This window comes from Tyto alba, unplaced genomic scaffold (assembly GCF_018691265.1).
Source record: "Tyto alba isolate M040663 unplaced genomic scaffold, T.alba_DEE_v4.0 Super-Scaffold_21, whole genome shotgun sequence".
Lineage (NCBI taxonomy): Eukaryota > Metazoa > Chordata > Aves > Strigiformes > Tytonidae > Tyto > Tyto alba.
In genome coordinates this window covers 17,151,892-17,178,605 of record NW_024881295.1, presented here as the reverse complement: position 1 = coordinate 17,178,605, position 26,714 = coordinate 17,151,892, and the positions used below count along the sequence as shown (strand labels likewise).

Genomic DNA, 26,714 nt, shown 5'->3' with positions numbered 1-26,714 from the left:
CTAAAGTTAAATAATTCTTGTTAGAAAGTTATCGTTTCCTTAGAAGGAGTAATTCAGAGAAAATTTTAGTTGTAGTGGTACAGTACCAGTATAATGAAAACACCGAATAGCATTCACTCAGCTCTGATGCTCTTTTTATTTCAGCTGCAGGTAAGTATTTTAATTCTCAAATTCTTGTAATTTTCAAGTTCTGTTTTCATACTGAAGGGAATATAATAACCTTTTTTTCTGAAATCAGTTTTGACATGAGGATGCCGTGGAAATCTTGCAAGAAATATGCAATGAATATATGGTTTAGAATGGATTAAGCAGTTACTAAATATGTATAGATTGGAAAACAGCGATTCCTCTATCTGAGGGGTTTTTTTTCTTGCCTTTCCTTTGTCCCCTAATTAAACATTTACAGATATTTCCAGGCTGCTGTTCTCTAGGCAATCACTATAATTACTACCACACTGGTAGAATTGTATAACTTCGGTCCAAAAGAAGAAGGGTGCAATTTAAAAGTAAAAGGGTATTATTGCAACAAGCTGTAAAAACTAAGAATGCTAATTAATAGATTATAGTTAGCTAACAGTGTGCCCTAATTAAACTCTGAATTCATTATGTCTTCTATAGCCTTTTGGAGTTGGTCACTTCAGCCCTTTATAAGGAAGATCAGTTTAATAGGATTTACTGTAATTAAACAGACTTCTCTGTTTAGACACTGAACAAGGGATTTTTCTGATCTGTTGGGGGACCAGGAAAATCTCTTCATTACCCCTCCAGCCTCCCTATAAAATGAGTTCCAGTATAATTGCAGGGACTGGTGTTATAGACCTCAATACAAGTATTTCAACACATTACTTGTATTAAAGACTTCTTGCACGTGCAGAACTTGTGTTTTATATTAAGTTTAGCCAAGGCCAAATGCATTGTTAAAAATGGACTCAACTCACAGAGCCAAGATGCTGTCTGACTCATGCCATTATCTGATAGTCATCTCAATCTCTTTGCTGTGGTCTTGGCTCTCTTTATTCCTCTACGTGCTCTTGATTGTCCCTGATTGTAGTTTTTTATTGCTGTTCTTGTCATCTCAACTTCGAATGATTGAATTACCTCTTGGTTTTGGAAGTTGTAGGTAGCAGGGATATATTGGATATAATACTGAGAATATAGTTGCATGCACATGACATAGCTCTCACTTGGGCTGCAAGTGCTTTAGTCTTGCTCAGTTGTGGTGTTTTTAGCAGTTACGGTGCAGCACAGTTGTATTCATCAGCTACTCTGAGCAAATACTACAGTTGTGGAGTGTAGCACATACTTTATTTTCATCCTTTGTTATTGATCTTGGTGAGCCAGAAAATCCTTTCTTTTCATAAATGGGGAATGTCATTGTCATCTCATTTTGAAAAGCTTAAAACTAAACATGGAAAGTATTCCTGTAGTTAACATAAGTTCTTGGAAAAAATACAATAGTTTGCAGTGCAATGTGGATTAGTTAACCAATTATACTTTGCGAGAAGCCAGAAGGAGAGTGCAAATGATTTCTCAAAGGTTAACAAACCCGTGCATATCCAAGGAGGAACTGATGGAGCCAAGAAGCAGGAGCTTGCTTTTGGCATGTTATCACACTCCTCAGTATGCTTTAGTAGGATCTGTATTTTTCTGAGTTGAAAAATATTTTTTTTTTTTTTTAGTGTGTGTGGTTTAAAATTTCCCTGGAAACCTCTTCATCAGAAGCCAGAAGAGGGAGAGAAAGACAGTGAATGTTTTTTGCACTTTGGTAGGAGTAATTTCCATAAAAATTGGACCATGGTGGTCTATATAGAACTCAAGAAAAAAGAAAATCCTCTCAATTGAAATTTGCTTATACCAAGTTGATTGTTCCTTAAAATAAGTAGTGCAATGCAAATTTGGTGTCTGACGCCCTGCATTGAAATTTCCCACATTTGACTGATCTACGTTTAAGATCTGATTTATGTTTCAACTGAAATAATGTGGTACTGCTGAAAACATCTTTTTACTTTGATGTATTTCTGTGGTCTTTTTGTGGTTAGAGGCTTTGGATGTCTAAGTGAGAGAGTTTAACCAAGAAAATGTTTCTGAAAGGAATTTCACCTTGCTTAGGGTAAGCACCTGAAGAACATTCTCCTTGATTGTGATGGAGAAGCGTGATGCGTGTACTTCAGCATTTCATCACTGTTCTTCCGAGTTAGAAGTACCATCCATTTCATAGTAGCATGGAATGAGCATCCCACTTTTTAAAATAGTTGTCTGTGTTTTAGCCTCTTAGATGCATTGGGTGCTGCTGTTGTGTGACTTGCTGAGCTTGTAACAAGTACATTCTTTCTCTGAAAATCGGATTAATTCTCACTTTTCCATTGATTTAATTTTTGGGAGTTTTTAATTTTATATATATATATATATATATATATATAAAGTTTTGATCTGTCTTAGTACGGTGTCATTCTAATGCTATTACCATTCCTGACTTGATTATTAGTTGCTAGAAAGATAAACCTTCTCCCATTATGGATGTCTAATTGTGCAATATTTGATTCCATAGTCATTGCTAAAAGGCATTATCTGTACCTCACTGCATTACACTTAAATAAATCTTTCAGTGACAGATGTCTGTCAGCTCTCTAGAATGTTTCCGGCTTTACAGTTCCCTCTGTCTTTCCCCACCATGAAATCATAACTTAATTCTCTTTTAGAATAACTCAGAACTATCTCTTCAAGAGTGCTCAATACCTGAGGCATTTATCAAGTTGCAGCACTTTGTAGTGACTTAAAAAATTGTCATGTAAGCCCAAGAGATGAGCCTTCCGTGTTCTGTCTTTTTGCAATTCTATAAGGAAATAAAATCAGACTTTTTGTGTTTATCTATGTTCTCCAGTGCTCCTTTTCTCCCATATTTCCTATTGAGGTAGAATCTAATACCTTGAGTTGCTTTGAACTGTAGCATAGGGTGAACAGCTGGTCTCTGCTTGATCCATTAAACATACAAGGGGAATACTACCAACTTAAAAGCAGCTTGTAATAAAACGGGTGACGTCAGTGGTACTGTTAAACTTAGTAGTTTAACTGTGCTTTTTGCTATTAAGCTGGGGGAGGGATTACCTTAAATTCTGCAGTACTTGAAATAGCAGGCTCTTTCTGCTATGTTTCTTTGTGTGCTATGTATTGAGACTGTTCAGATATTACACTCCTAACTAGGGTTGCAGTGTATTATTCCACCGCTTGGTATGTATATTCCTGAAGAGTATCGTCTATGTTACTATATTTTGCTAGAAGCCATTGTCTCTTTTGGCATTATTATAATTCGGGTGCTTGAGTTACTAATTTTTTCTTTTAAGTGTTCTTACTTTCTAAATTATAAACTACATATCTTGAAACTGTAACGCTCTAGTTTGGAGTAGGCTTCCTTTTAGTCACTCTGTGCACAGTTGAACAATGATAAATGATAGCAATAGCACAGCACAACATTATAGTTCATTTTAGCAGCGGTCTTGTACTGATTTTATAGCTTTCTAATACCAAATCCAGTATTCTTACGTGTCTTTCTTACTCTGTGTGGTATTGATTTCAGTAGAAAGGAGAGGAGCACTTTTGATGGAACTGCCAGTCCATGGAACAAGGATTGAAGTTGTACTAATAATACACATGCCAGTCTTCCTGTATGCCTTAAGGCCAAAAACTGAAATAGAGCTTTTCTTAACTCATCTCAATTTGGTGATATTAGAAAGCCTCATAGACTTGAAGATAATACAGCAGAATGGGCCACCATGAATAAACTGTTAGTTGGAAAGAATATTTTTTTTTCATCAAAGTAGGTATCTTAAGATTCTGTTAACAGTCTGTATAACACTTAAGGCATTAGCAAGACAGAGAAACTTTTGTATTCGGGATAAATATATATATGTATATTCTGAGGTAAGTGCTAGAGCCCTAGCAGAAGAGTTTAGAGGAGACATTTCTGTACTCTGGAAGTGATTACTGTGTTGGATAACTTACCAAGAGCAGTCCTGCCAGCTATCTGAATTAGTAATTGAAAAAAGAAACATTGTGAAATGCCACATTAATCTCAGCTAGAAGGAGTGGGAAAAGAGAATAAATTTGCTGGTGTTCTAGATACTCTGGCATACAACTCCTTTGAATTAATTTTGTATATATATTTGTGTTCAGGGAACGTAATAAAATACGAATGTTTTCAGTAATAGTGATTTGTGGTGATTTCAGCTCCTCAAGAGAAATCAGATTACAATGGTTTGTCAGCAAGGAAGTGTAGCTATTTGGGATTACACTGTTTTTTTTCCTGCATGGATGGTGCTTTGTAGCTTTTCTGTATAATTTTCAGCATAATCTGAAGAACAAAGGGAAAAATGACTGCATCCACTAAATGTAGTGGATCATAATTGTAGCTCCATTTCTTATCTGAAGGTAACAATTACTAGACCTTGAAAAGAAAGTATTTTCAGCAAAACTTAGTTTCATAACCTGCAAGGTCTACATAAGTATATTTTTACATAGTATTTGCACATTTATATTGGGTTCTCAGGAAGACAAGAGTCACCTTTTGTAGTGGGAAAAAATACAAGGACAGAGTAGTTAGATATAACAACTGGTATCAACACAGAAGGAAACTAAGTGGTTTGTTTAGTGCTTGCAGTAGTAGTACCTTGCACTACAATGCAGAAATTATTTTTTTGGTTACATTAGCAGTTTTGAGAAGCAGGTAGCAATGATCAATTTTGTAAAGCTCCATTCTAACTTAGAGATCATAGTGAATCACCAAAAACCCCTTTATTTAGTGATTGTTCTTTTTACTGTTGAAATGCTTTGTAACTCAATCATGCCCTGTTGTATTATGTTTTGTACAGTCATTTTTGCTTCCAAAGAATATTAGATAGTCTGTTTTCCTTTATTTATCCAGAGGAAACTATGCTATTTATTTTTTATATTAATAACCTTGCACTAAAATCCCCAAAACTTTTGCACTGACTAGGATAAACTGGGGCATACTATTATACATCATGTTTTGCAATTGCAGAGTCAGTATTTACTTTTAAACCATAAAGAAAAGAAAGAATCCCTGGAAGGATTCATAATCAACATCTAGATCAGTATTTGAAGAGATCTCATGATAATGTGAATTTTTGTCAGTTGACCTCTATTAAGAAAGTCTTGTTAAGGATTCACCCTAGGAAGAGACTGGATTCTTTAAATCCTTCCCCCCCCTAAAAAAAAAACAAACAACCAAACCAAAACAAAAAAAACAACCAGCCAAACAAAAAAACACAAACAAAACAACCCAGAAAAAAAACCCCTAAACAGCACACCAATTCCCCTTCCCCCCACCCCCTCCCAAAAAAAAAAAAAAAGAAAAAAAAGAACCAAAACAAAAAAAAGCAAACCCCTAAAGCATAAAATAATCTTATTGCATTTGTGTTTATTGAAATGAGCATGATCAGTGCCAAAATACTGGCATAGAACACCATTAAGAGTGCTTCTAGGGATCATTGCATTGGAAATCAGAGCAGTTAAACTTATGTATAACAGTTACAGGAATAAATACCATGTGACTGGCTTCTTCAGTTTAATTTTAGCAACTTCGTTTGTAAACTGGAATGCTAAGTAATGTACTATCATCAGTAAACCTAAGATTTTGATGGCTGTTGCATTTAAAGTGTTTATTCATCTATATACAAGCTTTTAATTTTCTTTTAAATTGATATATTCCTATTTCTTTCTATTGTTATTTAAATGACTCAAGAATGTGTGCAGTGGGCTGCTTTAGCTCTTCCCCAGGTAGGGGCTACTAGTCCAGGATCCTTGTGAAACAGGAATATTATCTAATCCTTGTTGCACTGTGCTGCCTGCAGTTCCTGTTTGGATTGCTTTTAAAATCTAATGATTGTCGTCGCTATTTTGGAAAATAAATACTGTAAGCCAACAAAGGTGAGCAGTTGTTTGAAGGCAGTTAGATTCTTCCAGAATTTAATTCCACAACATCAAAAGGAATTTAAAGGCAAAGTGTAGTTTCCTAACGATCTTGGGCAGTTCTTTGCAAGCACACAAAGCCCATGTCATAGGGGTGATGGTTTTTCTAATCTCGTGCATAACAATGAAAATACACTTTTTATCGAGGGAGGGAAAAAGGGATGGAGATCAGCTGTCCAATAAAAAGATCTTTTTCAGTGCTCTGCAAATATAGCAGCAAGGTGGAGAATAAATTCTACTTGCTTTGTTTAACGCCCGTTGCTGTATGATAGGTATCTGCATTGTTACCAGGTTCTGTAGTGTGTTGCTATGCATTTCTGTTTCTACAGTGGTACTGTACCTTTCCTGCTTCTTCCCTTCTTTTCCCACCCATTCACATCCTTGCTCCAGTGGGATGGAGAAAGAAACAGGGAGACAGCCTAGGTTTGGAAAAACAAGCCGACAAGAAATAGTAGCCCAAACTTAATCTGAGCCTCACTGGTATCTCTATCAAAGCTAAGTATGGTCCTGTTCTCTCTGGCCAATACATACTACATCATCATCATGTTCTTACGAGCAACACTGTCAAGGAGTAGGCACTTGCTTAGAGAGCAGAAGAGTACTTAGTCACTTCACAGATGCAGGCCTTCTACATGAGAAAGTATGCTTGACATGAAGTTTACGGATTTTTGATCCTTCTTGTCAGATGATCCGGTACCAGCTACCTTGGGTTGTTAAATTTTGAGAGCACATGGTCTTCCAATTCTATGTTGATGTGGATTCCAAAGAATACAGGGCTGTGCATTTCTTCTGATACTTTGTCACTTGTTTCTGAGATTAAAACAAGTCAGCACATGAACTACCACCATTGAGAGATGAAAATGTTTTTTCAGGTACTTTGTACAGGATCTGGTTCTTCTATAACAGTTGATTGTTCCTGTAATTAAAAAAATATATATATCTACATGCAAATCCTACCTTTTTTTAATACAGTGTGATGAAGCTTACGTACCTTTTTCCCTTACAGGAGTCAGTCATGAAATTGTCTGAGTAATGGTCTGGTTTTCAGTGTAATCATGTCTAAGATGAGAAACACTTATTTGTGACTGAGGGGAGGGAAAAGCTTTCTGAACATATGTTTGTGTTGTAGCATGTTATCTTTGAAGACCTATAAGTACAAGAATGCTTGTTTCAGGCTTAACCTACTGGTAGACTTTAGTTATTTTGGACCATGAAGAAGTCCTGACACAAGTGTGGTGTGTCCTATAGTAGACCTCCTGTCTTGCTGTGAGAAAGCAAACCTTTTTTTCTCTGTTTTTTTTTTTTTTTTTTTTAATTGACCTAATTGATTAGGTTTCCTGTATAAGTGGATATCAGTTCTCAGATGAACAGAAACAAACTGTGAAGACACAGAAATAATGAGATAACTAGAGTTTTCCTCATTGCAGAGGCAAGATACCCTACAGAGCCTATTCCAGCATCTGATCTCATAGCTGTAAGCCTCCACAAGGCTTATTCTTATGGATACATCTCTTTTGAGAGATGGAAACATTTAATACTAAACAGTTGATTTGCTAAAGGATTCAGGTCATGATACCAAAGCTCATATGCTCTTATTAGAAATGTTATAAATGTCAAAGGCGATGCTGCTAAGAAATGCCAACCTGCTTGGAAAGCAAAACTTTACTGTAGAAGGTGCTAATCCTCCATAGTCTATTTATGCCTTGGATCTGATCTACAGAAGTAGTAGATTGAGAAAAACATTGTCTTTAAGAGTGGTCATACTTCTACAGTCTAGGCTAGATCCTTTCAGTGGAGCTAGGTATTATGATTGAAGGTTTCTGCATTGTGTCTGTGATGAACACTTTCATGACACTGCTACAAAATGAAATTCCTTTTTCTGCTTTTCAGGAACTGGAAGGTACATCTCATGCATGCAAATGGAAAGCAACTGTGAGGTTCTTCTCTTCCACATAAGAAAAAGGTGGTCTTAGTTGCATTGCAGACTTAAAAAGAGTGAAGGAGCGTGTAGGATAAGGTTTGCTCCTATATCTTTTCAGGTTAGGGTTTGTTTTATGGAAGTCTCATGGGACATAGTTTTTTATCTGATCCATGAGAGATCCCTCAGTTCACAGTAATAGTTAATTATTGGTCTGGATTTTGCATCAACTAAAAATGTACCTATGAAGTTCCTGAAAGTGGTTTTGGATTCTATGGCAAGAGATTTCAGTATTTCTTTGTAAAATGAGAGAAGTGCATTCGTGCACAGGTTGACAAAAACTTTAGGCTGAGGGTTGGTGCTAATAGGTGAAACAACAAATCCCAGAATAATCCTAGAAAAAGGAAATAAGCAGAAAGAAGAAGCATAGTAAAGGCGCTTAATTAGATTGCTAGGAAGTGCTGTGCCCTGTACTGGAGACTTAGGAGGTAACTGCCTTATTTCCCAAGATTAGATAAATGTGGAAAATCAGATTGTTCAGAGTCATTATTCATCTCTGTTCAGTTTAGAAGTACAAATGACAGTGTTTACTAGGTAGTTAAACACCAAAATTTCAGTGGTTTTGTTATCATGCTGCTCAGTAATCCTGATGAGGAAGGAGAAAAGAACTTGGGGACAGGGGAAAGGTAAAAATCTAGATAATTCTTTGATGTGATCAAGTATGTCAATCTTTGTGTGTTTTACATTAACATAACAAATATATGTACTTTCCTGAAATCTTCCTTTTGTGTGTGCATATGTTAATTTTAATAGATATAGTTGCTTGTGGAGATTGTTTATCCAGAGTAATAGTACAAAAGGCTTACAACCATAGATATGCTTTTTTTTTTTTTTTTGAGGGTAGAGGAATTTCCCAGTCTTCATCAGCCTGTATATCAATTGAGTAAAGTAAAATTTTTCTGTCTATTGAAGCTTTGATTTGGAGGACAATTTTTAAGGCTTTCTCCTTCATCCGGTATCTGATGGGTCAGGTTTGGCCATATGGTTGTAAGCCTGTTAATGTGTAACCATTTTAATAGATCTGTGAGCCTAGTTACTCAAAGGAGGGACCTTTCTAAGGAAGCATAGTATACTTTCATATGAGAAAGTAAATGCTGTGCTATATATGTGCAGTCAACAGAATTATTTACGGGTGAAGAAAAATGTAAAGCTCAACCATTTTGTGATCCTCTTTGCAGAGGATGTTTGGACCTTCCAATCACCTCGCTGTGTCTGGGAGGTTCCAAAGAATAGAATTATCTGCAGTAATTTATATTAAGGGGGAACCCAAAAAAACACCCTGCAATAAAATGAGTTCATCAAAACTTTTCTTAACATGGGGTTAATTTTGGTTTGAACTTGCAAATGGTTTTGACATTAAGAAAAGTTTTGGTAGGTATGCTTTGGCCATGATTCACAAGAAGCTCTGTGCACATACTTGACCAAACAGTTGAAGTAGGTGTGGGTACTACTCTCTGTGTGCTCAGGTGATGATTTGTAGTACTTTTCACAGTTGTGTAACATGTTAGTGGGATCCTCCTAGTAGTTCCACAATTAATCCCTTGTAAGCCATTTTAGTTGGAAATTCTCATTACTCTTACAAAGCCCATCTTACTTTTTTGAGCTTTTTTTTTCTTTTAAGTCACTAAATCTGTTTACAATTTGACTTTAAAATTGGGCCTTGAGCTTAGCAGTACGACCAAATTTGTTCAACTGTTGTTACATCCTCTTTCCTGTATTCTTCTAGCAATAAGGCTTATTATCCTATGTTTGCCATTTAAAGAAGGTTCCAAGTGATCATTTCTATCCAGGAAAAGCATTTACTTTTTTTCACTGAGGCTGGGAATGCATTCAAGACTAGCCTTCTAAAACTACATGCTGTGTTTTCTCAAAGCAGAATCAAGTTAGTGTGTACTTATTCAGAAATTATTCCTCTCCTTCTATCAATTTGGCTGTTTCAGCTCAAATCTTTATGCCTTTAAGAAGTCTGAGATCTGTCTCTCTTTTTGTCCATGAGAATTTTCATTAATTCATATTTAGTGTCACTTTTTTGTTAATTAAGTGTTTATAGTGTTTCATGTCAGACTTCTTTAATCAGAAAGACTGGGAACTTGTGGAAGAAGTCATTAACTCACTTTCTTTTGTACTTAATACAGTTAATGTTTCTTTGTGAACTGCTGAATGTTAGACAGTCTTTGAAGACTGATCTGGAAAAAGTAGATCTGTACTTCACAGGTTTAACTTGTTAGCAGGTTATTTGGTGCAGTGAGACCTGATTATAGATAGACAGTATTTGATACTGGGACCCCTTCATATATGCTGTATCTAATTTGGCTATTTAACTCTTAACTAGATTTATTCTGGTCTATTGAAGCAAACATTCCCCTGCCCATGTGGTTGTATGCTATCCGAAGGGGTGATACTAGATTCACATCTTTATTTCTCTGTTAGGAATTGGGGTGTGTTTGGTGTGCACCTGGAGCGGAGTTTCTGTTTTAGTTTCCTCTGATTTCTGTTTTGTTCACACACACACCAAAACTGTTTTGTGAAACCAACCAACACATGACAAGACTGTCAGAGGATCTTCCAAACAGCACACCAATTAAAAGTTTTTTGGGTATAGTAGTCATGTTTGTACAGCTTCTGATGCTTGACCCTCTGCAGGAGTTTAAATACTGATGAATTCAAGATTTCAGCACTCACCAAGGTACGTGTTATTTTCATCAATGAATGCATATCATAAAAAGTTTCCAAACCAATAATTGGGTTAGAGAAAATGTGATTATTCAAAATCACGCAGTTAATGGTTGCTTTAGCTTGAGATACTGGAGAATTTTTGTCCTCTGTGTTAACTGTTAGAAAGCAAAATCACCACCTACTTCAAAAAGTAATTGAATATATTAAGTGCTGTGAGCTCTTCAGAGATGTATTCATAAGAGCTCTGTAGAATGCTTAGGTTAGGCTTGAAGCAAGGTATCTTTTATTTTCTCTACTTTTTCTTGAAGGGTGTTGAGCTTCAGCTGTCCTGCACAGTTGATATGTAATTCTTTGTGATTAAATAACTCTCTCGGGTAATTTTGTTAACCATCTGTGAGTGAAAGCACTAATTTTAGTAGTGCACCAATAGCAGGAAGAGTCAATGCGCCGTATAGGCTTATATATAACTGAAATAATGAGATGAGGTTTTGCTGCTGAGCACTCACATTTTCTGGACTTCTAATCTGCTCCAATAGAACTTCATGAACATCAGACTTTACTACAAAAATGCAGAAGTAATATTTTTTCCAGGAAGATGAATCATTTTAACTCAATATTTCTATATTGTTCCAGCTTTTTCATTTTAAGGGAGAATATGCTATATTTTTTTCTTTTTTTAAAAACAAATTCTCATTGGATGGACAATATTTCGGCCCTTACACATTCAGTTAGGTTTCTTTTCTTGTTCTTTTAAACTTTGAAAATTGATGGTTTCTACTTTTTAAATACATATTTATGTATATTGCAAGCAGAAATGGTGATTAACTTGCAAAACTTGTTACCATATGAACGATTTCTTCTAAATCTTCACATTTTCGGAGCAATGGGAGGCCTGGTAAAAAAGCCCACCATTAATTTGTGGAAGTCACTTTCTTGACTGAATTGGGCAACAGATTTGCACACGTTAGAGGAACTAGTAAGGTATTTTGTAAATAAAAAGGCAGAAAATGACTACTTGAATTTGGTGGCTTATGATCTCTATTAATCTTAGCATAACTGGTCGAGGTTCTGCCAGGTATAACTGATACTTTGCATCCTTTGTACAGTACGTCATAAACCTGAATTACAAGTACTGACTGGCACTGTTAGTACTTCATCAAGTTACAAAACTGCTACTACTGTCATAAACAGATTCAGTTTCCAGTAGGAAACTTCTTCCCTTTTAACTTGTTTTAACAAGTTTTGAATTAACATCTCAGTTTTTTTCAGAACTTTTGTCTATCACATCAGGTTTTTTTGTCATTATTTATTAAATGCTATTAAACAGTACAACATTAAATCAAGAGAATAGGAACTTACAGAAAACATGAAATATAAGGCATTAGGGATGTATTATTATTAGAAGTAAACAATTGGTGATTATTAACAGTAACCTCATAGATAATATTCAAGTTGGTAGCTAAAATGGATGTTTTTTCTTCCCAGTCTCTTATCTCTTAATTTGTGTTCTTTTGGGCTGATTTCTTCTTCCTTAAGCACAGTTCCTTTCTTTTCCCCCTTCAACACTGGGCTGGTTGTTGGGAGATGACTAGCGTAATTGTTCTTATGTCATTTGCAATGCTGGAATCATTTAAATTGCACAAGTTAAGTTCTGTGCAACAGGTTAAGCCCTAAGGCATGCACACATCTGTATCCAACTAGTCCTGTACATGGCTAACACGGAAACAAGAAAGGCCCTGTTTTTCATGGATTTCTTGTAATACCTCATGTTCAAAACACAGTTTATATTGACTTAATAGTTGCAAATAATTTGAGCATCTTCTGAAAGGCCAACAGTTAGGTCAACAATGGAAGAGTATGGACATCATAAATTGTAGAGAAACACTTAACCAGTTTGACAATCAAAACCTGACAGAAACTCTCTGGAAAAAAAATATAGCTTTTCTCTTAACTGTTTTTTTTTTTTTTTTTTTTTATCACTAATCTCAGTTTTATGGTCATTCTTGATGCTTCTTTAATTTCTGCAAAAAAATTCTAGATCCACTGAGCAGTATCAGTAATTACTATCACTATGGGGTTTTTTCCCTCTTGTACCCATCAGTTTCTGCATCAAATGATGCATAGTTGATATTGTAATCAAGTGAATGCATTTTCAGCATATGGTGAATACAGCAGAATCAATTCAGTATGAATCCACCCAAATATTAGTAATTCTTGAACTTTGCACATATTTTTAAAGTAGTTTTTGGACAGAATTTGCTTTAGAAGTGCAGTATTTCCACTATCATTAATCTTTCATAACTTGTCATTGTTGTCCCCTTTTGCTGGTACTAGTTTTAGCGAGTTGTGTGAATTCTTTGGGTGAACAGAGCGTCAGGGATCTGTTCTGGTTAACAAGTGACTTGGCAAAAAGGCTGATTTTCATATGACTTCCTTCTTTAAACAGCAGTACTGAGAGAAATAAGATTAAAGCTATAACCTTAGAACTGTAAAGATATTTTTGTTACTGTAAAACATGTTTTGTAATGAACTCTAGAATGAAATCAATCTTGCTTATTCTGACACTCATGAATCATTTATTTCCTGCTCAAAATGTCTATTTCCAGAACAGAGTTTGGACAGAAGTAGTAAATGAGGATTGAATTTTCCTTTCAATTTTATAAGCTCACTAAAAATATGCTTCAGTTTCTGAAGATTCCCATTATTGGGCAAATATTAAGGAAAGGAATAAAGAAGCTTATTCTCAACTCATGCTGGTGGAACTGAGGAATTTCTTCAGGAACTTTTAATGTGAAATGTAGACTAATGTTGATCCCCTAGACAGATTACTCAATTTCTTCAGCCTTCCCACTTGGCTTCCTACATTATCCCACAGTATGCAAATAGAGAGATAACACATCTGAACAAAATGTTGCATCTTTCTGTGCTATGCCAATCTGCCCAGGTACTCAAGAAGATCCCCCAGGCCTCCGCTATCAGAGGCAGGGTTCAAGGAGAACTACCAGCAGTGAATCGGTGGGATGACTCCTATGAGTGGAGTGTTGGAATTGAAGGATACAGGCTCTTTAGGAAGGACAGGTGGGGAGAGGAGGAAGGACTGTTACCCTTCATGTCAGTGACCAGCTGAAGTTCTTGGAATTCTGCCTGGGGATAGATGAGGAGCTGACTGAGAGCTTATGGGTCAGGGTTAAAGGGAGGACAGGGGCAGGTGGTGTTATAGTGGGCGTCTGCTACAGGCCACACGACCAGCGACCAGAAAGACAGAGCAGATGAGGCCTTTTATAGACAAAGCCCTGGTGGGAAGAGGAAGCCAAGAAAGCTGGTTAATATTCAAGAATCACCTTCTCCAAGCTCAGGAGCGATGCATCCCAACAAAGGGAAAGTCAGGCAAAAATGCCAAGAGGCCTGCGTGGATGAGTAAGATGCTTCTGGACAAAGTCAAGCACAAAAAGGAAGCCAACAGAGGGTGGAAGGAAGGACAAGTAGACTGGGAGGAATACAGAGAAATTGAGCTGCCAGGGATCAGGTTAGGAGGGCCAAAGCCCCGATAGCATTGGTGGATAAGGGTAGAGCAACTTGACATAATGTACCTAGAGTTGAGCAAAGCATTTGACACTGACCCACATGACATACTTGTCTCTAAATTGGAGAGATGTGGATTTGATGAATGGACCACTTGGTGGATAAGGAATTGTCTGGATGGGCACACTCAGAGTCGTGATCAATGGCTCAATGTCCAAGTGGAAAGCAGTGGTGAGTGCTGTTATTCAGGGATCCCCAACATAGGAAGGACCTACTCAGGCAAGTCCAGAGGAGGGCCACAAGGATGATCAGAGGGTTGGAGCATCTCCCTTATGAGGACAGGCTGAGACAGTTGGGGTTGTTCAGCCTGGAGAAGAGAAGGTTCTGGGAAGATCTTATAGTGACCTTCCAGTACTGAAAGGGGGCCTACAGGAAAGCTGGGGAGGGTCTCTTTCTCAGGGAGTGTAGTGATAGGACTGAGGCGTAACTGTTTTAAATTGAAAGAGGGTAGACTTAGATTAGATACAAGGAAGAAATTAATTTCTATGAGGGTGGTGAGACACTGGAACAAGTTGCCCAGAGAAGTTGTTGATGCTTGGTCCCTCGATGTGTTCAAGGCCAGGTTGGATGGGGCTTTGAGCAATCTGGTCTAGTGGAAGTTGTCCCTGCCCATGGCAGGGGAGTTAGAACTGGATAATCTTTAAGGTCCCTTCTAACTGAAACCATTCTATGAATCTATGAATGAGGGTTAAGTCAGGGATTGATGAATCTGAGGGTGCTAAGATTACTGTTTGATGCCACTGGAAGTTTTATTTCTATTGTCTTTAAAAGACTAAAGAAATTGTGGAGGAATTTCAATAAACTGGAAAGGGAAATGTTCCTCAGTCTTCAAAACAGGCCAAAGTATGAGCCATAGAGTTATAGGCTGGTGGTCCTCCCTTCTGTCCCTGGAGCTGTTGTGAAGTGAGTCCTTTTGGAACATATTTCTGTGCATGTCAGTGACAAGATGATGACTAGGTTCAGTCAGAATGGATTTATCAAGGATAAATCACGCCTGATCTCATTGCCTTCTGTGATAAAATGTCTGGATTTGTGGATGAGGAAGGAGCAGTGGATATCATTTACCTTGTCTTTTGTAAGGCTTTCATCACTGTCTCCCACAGTATTCTTGTCATTCTAGTTAAAATGCTGTGGTCTTAAGTGGCTGGGCATCCAGTTGGGTAAAAAGCTGGCTGCATGATCAGGCTCAGAGGGTAGTGATTAATGGGTTAATAGCTACGCAGTTGCTTGTAACAAGTTGAGTCCTGTTTGACATCTTTATCAATGACCTAGATGGAGGTGACATGGTGCACATTCATTCAGATGGGATATGACACCAAACTAAGGGGACCAGTTGGCATGCTGCAAGGCGGAGCTCCGTGCAGAGGGACTTAGTCTGCAGGAATGAGCAGGCAGGAGGCTTATGAGATTCAACAAAGATGAATAGGAATAAAGAGCCCCTTGGAAAGACAGAGGCTAGGGTCTGACTGGTTGGGGAGCAGCTCTGCAGAAAAGAATTTCTGGGGTCTTGTGGACAGCAAGTTGAACATGAGCCAGAGGTGCACCCTGTCAGTGGAGAGGTTTATTGTGAAAGGATTAGTTCCTTCAGCTTGGCACTTGATAAACCACGTGTAGAACACTCTATCCAGCTTTTGGCTGCCCAGCAGAAAAAAGACATCGATAAGTTTGTTCCTTGGAGGGGTACCAGAGTGGTTAGTGGGCTGAAGCACAGGCCCTGTGAGAAGACTCTGAGGGAATGGGCTTGTTCAGCTTGGAGGAGGCTCTGGGGGGACCTAATAGCAGCCTTCCCTCACTATGAGGCAGTTATTGAGAAGAGTGACCAGGGTCTTCACATGGTGAGAGGATGAGAAATAATGGAGATAGATATAAATGAGAGGTTCTGACTGAACGTAAGAAAATCTTCGGGGGTTTTCAAGACCTGACTGGATAAAATACTGAGAAAGTTACTTTAATCTCATAAATGACTGTGGCTTGAATAGGAGGCTAAACTAGATGACCTCCTGCTGTCCTTTCCAACCTGAATTAATCTATCATAATTCTGTTTTGAAACACTGATTGGCACAATGTACTGTGTGTGCTTGGATTTCTAACCTAAATCATGACCCGAGTTTTCCAGTTGTCTAAGCTTTGATAGTAACCCAAGATCTTTTGTTCTTCCACAGTCACTGGGCTTTCCATGTATGTTTAGCTGCAAAACCACTGCATAAAATATAGTAATACTGAGTAGACTTTCAGACAACCAATGCATGCACCCATAAACTATATTGACTACATTGGCAGTGCTGGAACTGGAGCCTGTCTTCGTTTCCAATATTACTGATGTGTTCTTGCTGGACATACCAGTGCTGAGAGAGTATCAGCTGCCCAGGCTTATGCTCTCTGCGTGTCAGTGACTAGATTGTTCTCTTCTGGCCTGACAGACGACGATGTTGATGCTCACCCTGTCTGTTAAAACTACTAAAATGAAAGTCTGTTAGGTGTGGCAATCACTATTGTACTGTTGCTAGTAATATGCTCATTTTTTTCATCAAGCATACAGGTTTTCCAGGGAGGAGTTGTAGTCCAGATGCAGTAGATCCAGATTGACTTTAAGACTTGTTTGACATTATTCTCACAAATCCGAGGTTATTTGTAAAAGTGTAACTATTATCTTTCCAAATCCTAGATTCAGAACATACATCTTCAAAATTTATTTTGTCTCTCACCAGCTTTGATTGCATTGCAGATTTATTTTAAAATGTTGATTAGATTCTTTACTAGATGCATTTTTCTCAAATTCTTTATAATCTTAATGTTCACACCTATGTATAAAGTTTTTGTGTTTCAAAGTACTGAACTAATGCTCATGATTATAATTTATTTTTAAATACGTCTCTGAGGGAGGAAGTTGTGTTACAGATGGTAATGGTACATTTAAAATATTAATCAACATGTAGGCATATCTGTATGAGAGTTTGTGGGAAGCCTTATGTTGTCACTTGATCTTTTTTTAACTTCAAGAAGAGTGTTCTGTCTGCATGACAGTTCTGTAGCAGCTCTGCCTTTGGCTCACTGTTCAATTTCAATTCAGGTCAGACCATCTTCATGTTAGCTTTTTCAGTAGTGTTGCCATCCAAGTTTCATGAGGTTTTTCTCTAGTCTTACAGTTTAATTTTTCAGAGTATAGTTAGCCATTTTATTTTGATCTACACTTTGTAGATGTTCATGCACTGTTTAACCAATTTATGAAATGCATGCCTGTGATTGGATTTTAGAAGCTAAAGACCCGATTTTATAAAAACCTTTTTATATTGGATATAAATTTCTATGCTAAGAAAATACATCTTGTTGAAAATATAAATTTTCACTCAGGTTTTTAATCTTTTATAGTAAGCTGATATAGCTGAGTTATCACTACGTTCTTTTTAGATGCTAGAAAACAAATTTCTCTGCATTCCTGAATGCAACCAATGCATCCAAGATGATAGCTTGTCCAATGACACAGTCAATAGCCTTTAGACCTATTCTTGTCTAAATGATCTAATTTTCCCATTTTCAGCAAATTTTATTTCCTTCTTTCTAATTTCACAGCCTTCCCATTCCAGTCTTTGCCACCTTCTTCATGTTTTGCTTTCTATGTGCAGCGTGGAAGATATGAACTGTGTTTAACTTGTACGCCTATGCATACCTGAGAGTGAGTGGTGTCATTGACTTCTGAGTGTTCAAGTTTATTGCAGAAGGCTTCTGCATTAATAGTTCATTAAAGATTCCAACAGTCTCCCATTACTTTCTGGATAATTAAAGTACTCATGCTATCATAATCACTGTCAAAGTTTGTAAAGTAAATATACAGCAAGCAATCTGATATTTTTTTTTTTTTTTTTGCATCTTTCACCACTAATTTAGAGTCCCCATTGGGTTAGTTTCCTTATGATGATCTTGTAAAATGTTAGTTTGTGTCAGTACCTTGAGAGTTTTATACCTGTCCTGATTTTATTCTGTGAAAGATCTTTATTTGGTCACTTGACCCACATTTATTTATATGGGTATCTTCAGCTTCCCAAATCTAGCGTACAGCTGGATCTGTAAATCCTGGTGTTGATCAGGAACTGCAGTCCTGATAATCTTTTTTTTCCTTCTGCCTTATTTTCAGGCTTTAAAGTCATTTGCTACTACCTTTTACCTTACTTTGTGAGTGTGACTCTCAGACACTGTCTTTGGGGTGTGTCAGGACATTCTTTTCTGTTTGTTTTCTATGAAATATCTTTATATGTGCATGTGTATAGTCGTAAGTGTATATATAATAACATACATTGATTTTAAATACTTTAAATCTATTTAGGATGTCTCTATTAAATCAGTTGTATGTTGTCATTGCTGTCTGGCTTTTTCATTTTGGATTTTCCCCTTTACAGTTCCATTTTATGTTGGTGAAATTGGTTTGTAGGGAAGTGGTTTTAGTTCATTTACTCAGGTTCTTCATACAAGTTTTGTTACTCTTTCTTGCATATCTGAATTCACTTTGCATTCTTTAATTTGTTCAAGCAGTAGCTCACTTTTATGTTGTTGATACTCACTCATGTATGATTAACACTCAGGTACAAACATACTGTTTCAGTCACACCCCCCACTGTATAATACCCATATGTGCCTGCACCTGCTTAAATAGTTATGTCTCTGAGATCCTCTCAACAGTTCAGCTTAGTGAATCTGTTCAAAGAGCCTACTTTCTCCATTCCCTTCAGTACTGACATCATACTGGTTTTTCACACTGGCAAACTTTGCTTGTTTCTGCCGAGAATTTAATTTTTAGTGCCAGAGATTCTAATGGTGGAAATGCTTGGTCTTCAAAGCTTTTTGTATTAAAGTAGCAGATTTGATGTATCCAAGAGGTACAATTCCTTCTTTATTTTTTGACTTCCCTCCCCAGGTATAATCCCTGTTTGGGAAAGAGGCTTTTTTGTTTCAAGATATTAGACCAATTTTGTAAAGAATTTGCTTAGTAGAGAAGAGTGTATTTGTAAGTATGTGAAGTTACTGTGTAGTTTCAGACCCTTGAGCTGTCTATACCCAGGGACCTTTGTTAAGAGATGAGATGGGATTTGAAGGGTTTTTTGGGTTTTGTTTTGTTTTCCAGACATAGCTTGAGAAATTAAAATTTCTTGCTCCACAACTGCTCTAAGGGGAGGGGTATTTATGATGTTTTCAAATACTGTAAAGAAAATTCAAGATGGATTGCTAGCCTCATTTTAGGAGGATTGAGTACCTCTCACTTGCATTTCAAGTTCATAATGATAATATTGCCAATAGTACAGTCCTTCCAGTGGAAGAATTTGGTTCATCTCTCTCAGCTTGCAGGATATTTATTCCTGCATAATTAAGTTATGCTAAAACAGCATCTGCATTTACTCATTATTCAGGATTACCACTTATCAATTCGAAGTGTTTTCCTCTAGCCACTCTGTAACAACAAATATTTTTTCTGGGATTGCTGAGTTGCCAACCTGTCTTTGAAGGGGGATGACTGCACCACACAGCGTGGTGTTGTTGGTGACCTTGCTGAAGGTGCACTCAATCCCACTGTCCATGTCGCCAACAAAGATGTTAAATGGCAACAGTCCCAATACTGACCCCTGAGGAATGCCACTCGTCACCACTCTCCACTTGGACATTGAGCTGTTGACTGCAACTCTTTGAGTGCAACCATCCAGCCAATTCCTTATCCACTGAGTGGTCCCTTTGTCAAATCCATGTCTCTCCAGTTTAGAGGCAAGTATGTCATGTGGGTCACTGTCAAATGCTTTGCTAAACTCCAGGTAGATGATGCCAATTGCTCTTCCCTTACCCACCAATGCTGTAACTCCATCACAGAAGGCCACCAAATTTGTCAGTCACGATTTGCCCTTAGTGAAGCCATGTTGGCTGTCACCAGTCACCTCCTTATTTTCCATGTGTCCTATCATAGTTTCCAGGAGGATCTCTTCCATGACCTTGGTGGCTACAGAGGTGAGATTTACTGGCTTGTAGTTCCTTGGGTCTCCCTTGTTTTCCTTTTTAAACAATGGGGGTTATGTTTCCCCTTTTCTAGTCAGCAGGAACTTCACTGGACTACCATGATTTCTCAAATATGATGGATAATGGGCTTAGCCACCTCCTCATCCCTGCATGTATACATCTCATCAGGTCCCATGGATATATGCACTTTCAGGTTCCTTAGATGGTCTGGAACCTGATCTTGTCCTACAGTGGGCAGTTCTTCACTCTCCCAGTACCTGCCTTTGCCTTCTGCATCTTGGGCGGTGTGACTGGAGCCCTTCTGATGAGCCTTTTTCATATCCCAAGTAACCAGGTCTTCTGTTTGCATATGGGGAGGGCCAACATTATGTAGTCTTTTTTTTTATTACTTATGTATCTGTAGGAACTTTTCTTGTTGCCCTTGATGTCCTTCAACAGATTTAATTCTATCAGGGCTTCGGCCCTCCTAACCTGATCCCTGGCTGCTCAGACAATTTCTCTGTATTCCTCCCAGTCTACATGTCCTTCCTTCCACCCTCTGTTGGCTTCCTTTTTGTGCTTGACTTTGTCCAGAAGCATCTTACTCATCCACGCAGGCCTCCTGGCATTTTTGCCTGACTTTCCCTTTGTTGGGATGCATCGCTCCTGAGCTTGGAGAAGGTGATTCTTGAATATTAACCAGCTTTCTTGGCCTCCTCTTCTCTCCAGGGCTTTATCTCATGCTATTCCACCAAGCAGATCCCTGAAGAGGCCAGAGTCTGCTCTCCTGAAGTCCGGGGTATCAAGGTTGCTGCATGCCCTCCTCGCTGCCCTAAGGATCTTGAACTTCACCATTCCATGGTCACTGCCCTTGAGCTTCATATTCCCCACCAGCCCCTCCTTGTTAGTGAGAGCAAGGACCAGTATAGCAGCTCTCCTTGTTAGCTCCTCTATTTCCTGGAGAAAGAAGTTACCATCAGTGCATTCCAGGAACCTCCTGGATTGCTTGTGCCATGCTGTGTTGTCCCTCCTACAGATATCAGAGTGGTTGAAGACCCCCATGAGGACCAGGGCTTGTGAACGTGAGGGTGGTTAGCAAAGGGTTGTCAGCAGCACAAAATCTGATGGTTACTAGCAGTGTTCATGGGCCATACTTGGGCAGTGTTGTTCAATGTCTACATTATTCACCTAGATAATAGGATGGAGTGCACTTTCAGAAGATTTGCAGGTACCACATTGTGGGGAGCAGCTGAGGTGCCGAAGGGCAGAACATCTATTTGCAGGGACCTCAACAGGCTGGAAAAATGGGATCATGGGACCTCACAAAGTCCTGTATCTGGAATGGGAAAGCCCCCTCCACTCAGATTGGGGTAGCCTGGCTATCCTGACTTCCAATTTTAGTGATGTATGTGTATCCACAGTGTGCCTGGACATAATGACCGCTTCTCTCAAAAGAAACTAGTGGTAAACAGTATTTTTCTTTGACTTTATGTAGAAGTTGAATTTGTCCTTACATTTTTAGTGCTCTGTGTATATGTTAACCAAGTGACACTTTAGTCTGTTAGAATTTTGCTCTGGTGTACTTATGGCTTTTTATTTCACAAGCCATAAACCTATTAAAGAAAATCTAGAAACAAGGTACTTGTATGTTTACATTGATGGTTGAAGCCTGTGCCAAACTGGTGGAAGCACAGAGCTGCCCAGTTATTGTTCATTATTTATACTAACTAGTCAGTTTAGACCAGTGAACAGATTTAGTTCACTAGTGGACAGGTGTCTTGTATGATTTTTGGAGATGTTTGTTGTAGGTACTTTTCCACATGCATATTTTTCTGTGCAGTTTATGCTTTGTATTTACTGGGAAGAAATTAGAATTTAAATGTTCAGGCACTTGGAGTCATGACTCAAGAAAATAAAGATTTCTTACTAAGTGAGTACAAGCATGCCAGGCTATATGGTATTCAGTTTCCTGGCTGAAGACTCTCATCTTTAATGGCAATACTTTTGGTAATAATGAACACAATTTTAAAGATAGTAAGTTTCACTCGTGAAAATTTGGTCATATATAGCACCGTTACTGTTATATTTTGCCATTAAAATGTTATAATGTCCCTGTGGAGGGTTGGCTGGCTTGCAGCCAGGCACCCCCACAGCTGCTTACCCCATGCCTACCTCATGGGGACAGGGAGCAAAGAGGGAGAACAGGGGCATGAAAGCTCCAGGGTTGAAATAAAGACAGGGAAATCACTAACCAATTACTGTCGGGGGTAAAGCAGACTCAACTTGGGGAATTTAACTTAATTTATTGCAAATTAACATAAATATTTAATTACTGGGAAACAAAAAAAAGCCAAACATTTAAACACTTGGGGAAGATAATCCCTTGTCGTTTCCCAGGCTCAACTTCACTCCAGACACCTCTCCTCCCTCCTCGTTACCACCGCAGGGTACACTCAGTCCTTTCAGCAAGGCAAATGGCAGTGCAGGGAGTTGAAGTCAGGGCATAGCAGTTTTTCTCCTGCTCCTTGTTTTTCTTTGCTGTAGTGCGAGTCCACAGTCTGCTGTCTTTTTTGGCAGCATACCTGTTCCAGCGTAGAGCATCTTCCATCTTCTCTCCCTCCTCTTCTTCTGACCTTGCTATTTGCTCATTCCCTCTGCTGTTCCCTCCTCTTCTGATGTTTTCTGCCTTTTATTAAATATGTTTGCACTAAAGTGCCCCACACATGGCTGAGGGATTCAGCTGTGTCCTGCGCTAGATCTGCGATGGAGCTGCTGGAGCTGGGTGTCTGGCACAGACACTAACATGTTTATGATGACCTACTTAGTGGCTGAACTCATACAGGTCCTATTTCTAAAATACTTTCGATGCTTTTTGTCTGCCTGACTCAGGCTACATGGGAGTGATTTCACAGCAAACAGTGTTGTTGTGATGAAATCATGGAATAAGGGGATACAATCAAGCAAATGTTAAAAAGCAGAATTTGGAGCTGTATAAAGAATAATTAGTCTCTGAAAAGCAGCCCAGTACCTCCCTGCCTTGGAAGATAAACTAGTAATTAATTTAGTTGTTATCAATTAATGTCATGGAATTTTTTTAAATAAATACATTAAAATAAGACAGAAATAAATGATGTTAAGCCTGATCTGTATTTCTATGTACCTTTCATGTTTGTGCTTAATGAAACCTTCCATGCTTTAGTAAGAAACTGTTTAATTGGTTTCTGATTTAACAAACAATATTCTTCTTTTTGTTCTAACGTCGTCTTTAGTTGATTTTATTATAATAGCCATATCCCAACAACTGAAATGCATTTAACCACTGCCATCATCAGTCTTTTTCCTCTAATATGCTATTAAACATTTAGATGATTCATTGTGAACTTTAAATTAGAATAAATGACTTAGATAATCAGGCTAGTAAATACTATCTGTGTACTGGAGTTATTTTATCTTAGAAATTGTTGCTTTCTGAAATTCTTTTGTTCTAATTACTTATGCAGCCTCTTATTCTTAAAATTCTGTTGTGAGTTACCCTGGCAATAGATAAAAATGTTTCTATGTAGCTTAAAAAGTTGACTCATTTTATCTTCATTTTCTGTTTAAGCAGATACTGCTGTTATCAATTGTCATGAAAGAATTTGGGTAAATTTCTGGTGTCATCTTATGACAATGTGTACCACAGTTTTTATTTCACCGAATTTGGTATTTTTTGTAACCTGCTAGCTAATAATTTTATATGACACTTGTCGATTCTTCTATTACAAAAACCAATGAATAGATGTTCTCTATTCATCTTTTCCATGCCACTTGTGATTTTATTGAGCCCATATAGAAACAGGAAAAGATTTGAGAAGCAGTTGCAGAATCTTGTTGAAAAATTAATGGTAATCACAAGTAGAACATTTACTTCGTGAGCAGTTAATTGACCAGTCTGTAACTGAGCAAAGCTGAGTATTTTCTTAGAGGTGGCACATCTGTACTGAGAAATTGCTCTACAGTATCTTGTGGTTTGCATGTTATATTCTAGAGTAACAGTGCATTTATTATAGTTACTTTCATTTTTGATACTTTATTAGTATAAATAAATTCTTATTCTGTGTTATATTTAGCTAGGCTGGGCAGCAATGTGGTTTGAATTCAGAAAGACATCTGACATTTTCAAAGAGAAAAAAATTTCCGTGGTAGAAATTTACCGTCCTGAAAATAAACATTATACTACTGGATATTGCTTTGGATCTTTAAATTATATAGCAAGAAGAAAACTTTCTATAGCAAATAATTTTCAGGTATTACTTTAAGTCTCAACTGTACAGAGAATGTAGTTCCTTGTTTAATCTCCTCAGAGACATATATGAGCTCTTAAAAAATAACAATAATATCTTATTAAATATTTCACAGCATTCAAGATACTGCATAAAAATTTGAGGCTAAAGTATATTCTCTATTATCATAGAATGGTTTGGGTTGGAAGGAACCTTGAAGATCATCTAGTTCCACCCCCCCTGCCCTTCCCCCAGCCCAGGGTGCTCCCAGCCCCGTCCAACCTGGCCTTGAACCCTTCCAGGGAGGGGGCAGCCACAGCTGCTCTGGGCACCCTGGGCCAGCGCCTCACCACCCTCACAGTAAAGAGTTTCTTCCTTATACCTAATCTAAGTCTACAAACATTCATTCAGTTTAAAACGGTTACACCTTGTCCTGTCACTACACTCCCCGACAGAGTCCCTCCCCAGCTTTCCTGTAGCTCCCTTTCACTACCGGAGGCTGCTATAAGGTCTCCCTGGAGCCCCCTCTTCTCCAAGCTGAATAACCCCAACTCTCCCCGCCTGTTTTCACAGGGGAGGTGCTCCAACCCTCTGATCATCCTCATGGCCCTCCTCTGCACTTGCTTGAGCAGGTCCGTGTCCTTCTTACGTTGGGGGCCCCAGAGCTGGACCCAGCACTGCAGGGGGGGTCTCACGAGTGCAGAGCAGAGGGGGAGAGTCACTTCCCTCGACCTGCTGGCCACACTTCCCTTGATGCAGCCCAGGTTACGGTTGACCTTCTGGGCTGCGAGCACACACTGCTGGTTTATAGTCAGTTTTCCGTCCATTAATACCCGCAAGTCCTCCTCTGGGGGGCTACTCTCAACCTGCTCATTACCCAGCTTGGATTTGTGCTTGGGATTGCCTCAGCCCGTGTGCAGGACCTTGCACCTGGCCTTGTTGGACTTTTGCACGGGCCTACCTCTGAAGCCTGTCAAGGCTATATTTGAAATATTATTCAGATATCTCTAAGGAGTTCAATCTGAGGCAAATTTGTGGATATACATTTCACTTCAGCTCCTGCTGTCTTATTAATTCTGTGTTTATTTAGCTTTGGATATGAGTTTTGCCATTAGAGACTTCTGAAAATTAAAGATTTTCCATGTTAGGTATATCAGCAATGAAAAATTCCTGACTTGTGTTTCTCAATTTATTGATCAGGACTTCAAACTTAAAGAGATAAAATACCGTGGCAATTTATATTCAAAGTTGCACAAAAAGTAAATGTGTGAGCTTTGAATGCCATTAGGTGTTTACTAGCTAATTCAGAAAGCAACAGTAAAATTTCAATGACTACATAATTAGAGCAGAGGCTTTTCTAGGGGTATTTGTTCATTGCAGTCTAGAAAATGGATTGGTCGCTTAGCCTGATGCTGGTATTTAATTGAAAAGGAGTGCTGCTTTGAGCAATTGCTTCTGTAATTATGTTTCATTGCTGTCAAATAATGCTGCACACTGAAGCTCTATTTGAATTTTTAGCAGACACCTCTTTACCTTTATGAATCTGTCTGTGGGAGGAACTCATGGTGATAGAGTGGTAGAATATAAGTTTTCATAACAACTTAATCAAAGTGGTTGCTTTCACTTCTTCTCTTGATACTATTATATTTAACTGCTAAATATGACTGAGTGACCTAAAAGTTAATGTTTCTTTCACGTCACCTTTGCTCTACCAGCTTGGTAGAAAATGAGAGAAAGAAGAGAGACATGTTTATGAACAGCAATAAGTAACAAAAACCAGAAAAAAATTAATCATTAGTAGACATGTAGGTAAATATAACTGTATATACTGAGGCCTAGCTTTCACATGATAAAACTTTATGAAATACACAGATTTCAGAATTTCCATGTGAATTTTAAATAAATACATAATCTCATTAGAAATGTGACACTTTAGTTCCTATTACAGAACTAAATGTTAAACAAATTATACAAACTCTTCAGCTGTGCACCTTCTTTCTCGAGTCAGAAATAAACTGACCACGTGTTAAAGATTAGCTGCTGATGGGCAAGTGATCAAAAGCTATCTTGACTGGTGTGTCTCTAGCCTGGATAGACAACAGAAGAGAACTAGAGATTTGTTTTGAGTTGTGTGACTTTTGCATGAGGTCTGTAGGGCATGTGGTCTCCTCTGAGTTTGTGTGACTTGGCTGTGAATGGCATTTTTAATTCATGAACAAGTTACATTTTGTTCTGCTTTTTAACGTACAGACATTTTC

At 38.1% G+C, this 26,714-nt stretch overlaps 1 protein-coding gene across 12 annotated transcripts in view; it reads left to right on the top strand.

Moving 5' to 3' along the window:
* Nucleotides 1-26,714, top strand: part of ERC1 (ELKS/RAB6-interacting/CAST family member 1) — a 300,191-nt gene that overhangs the window by 13,378 nt on the left and 260,099 nt on the right. The window lies entirely within an intron of this gene.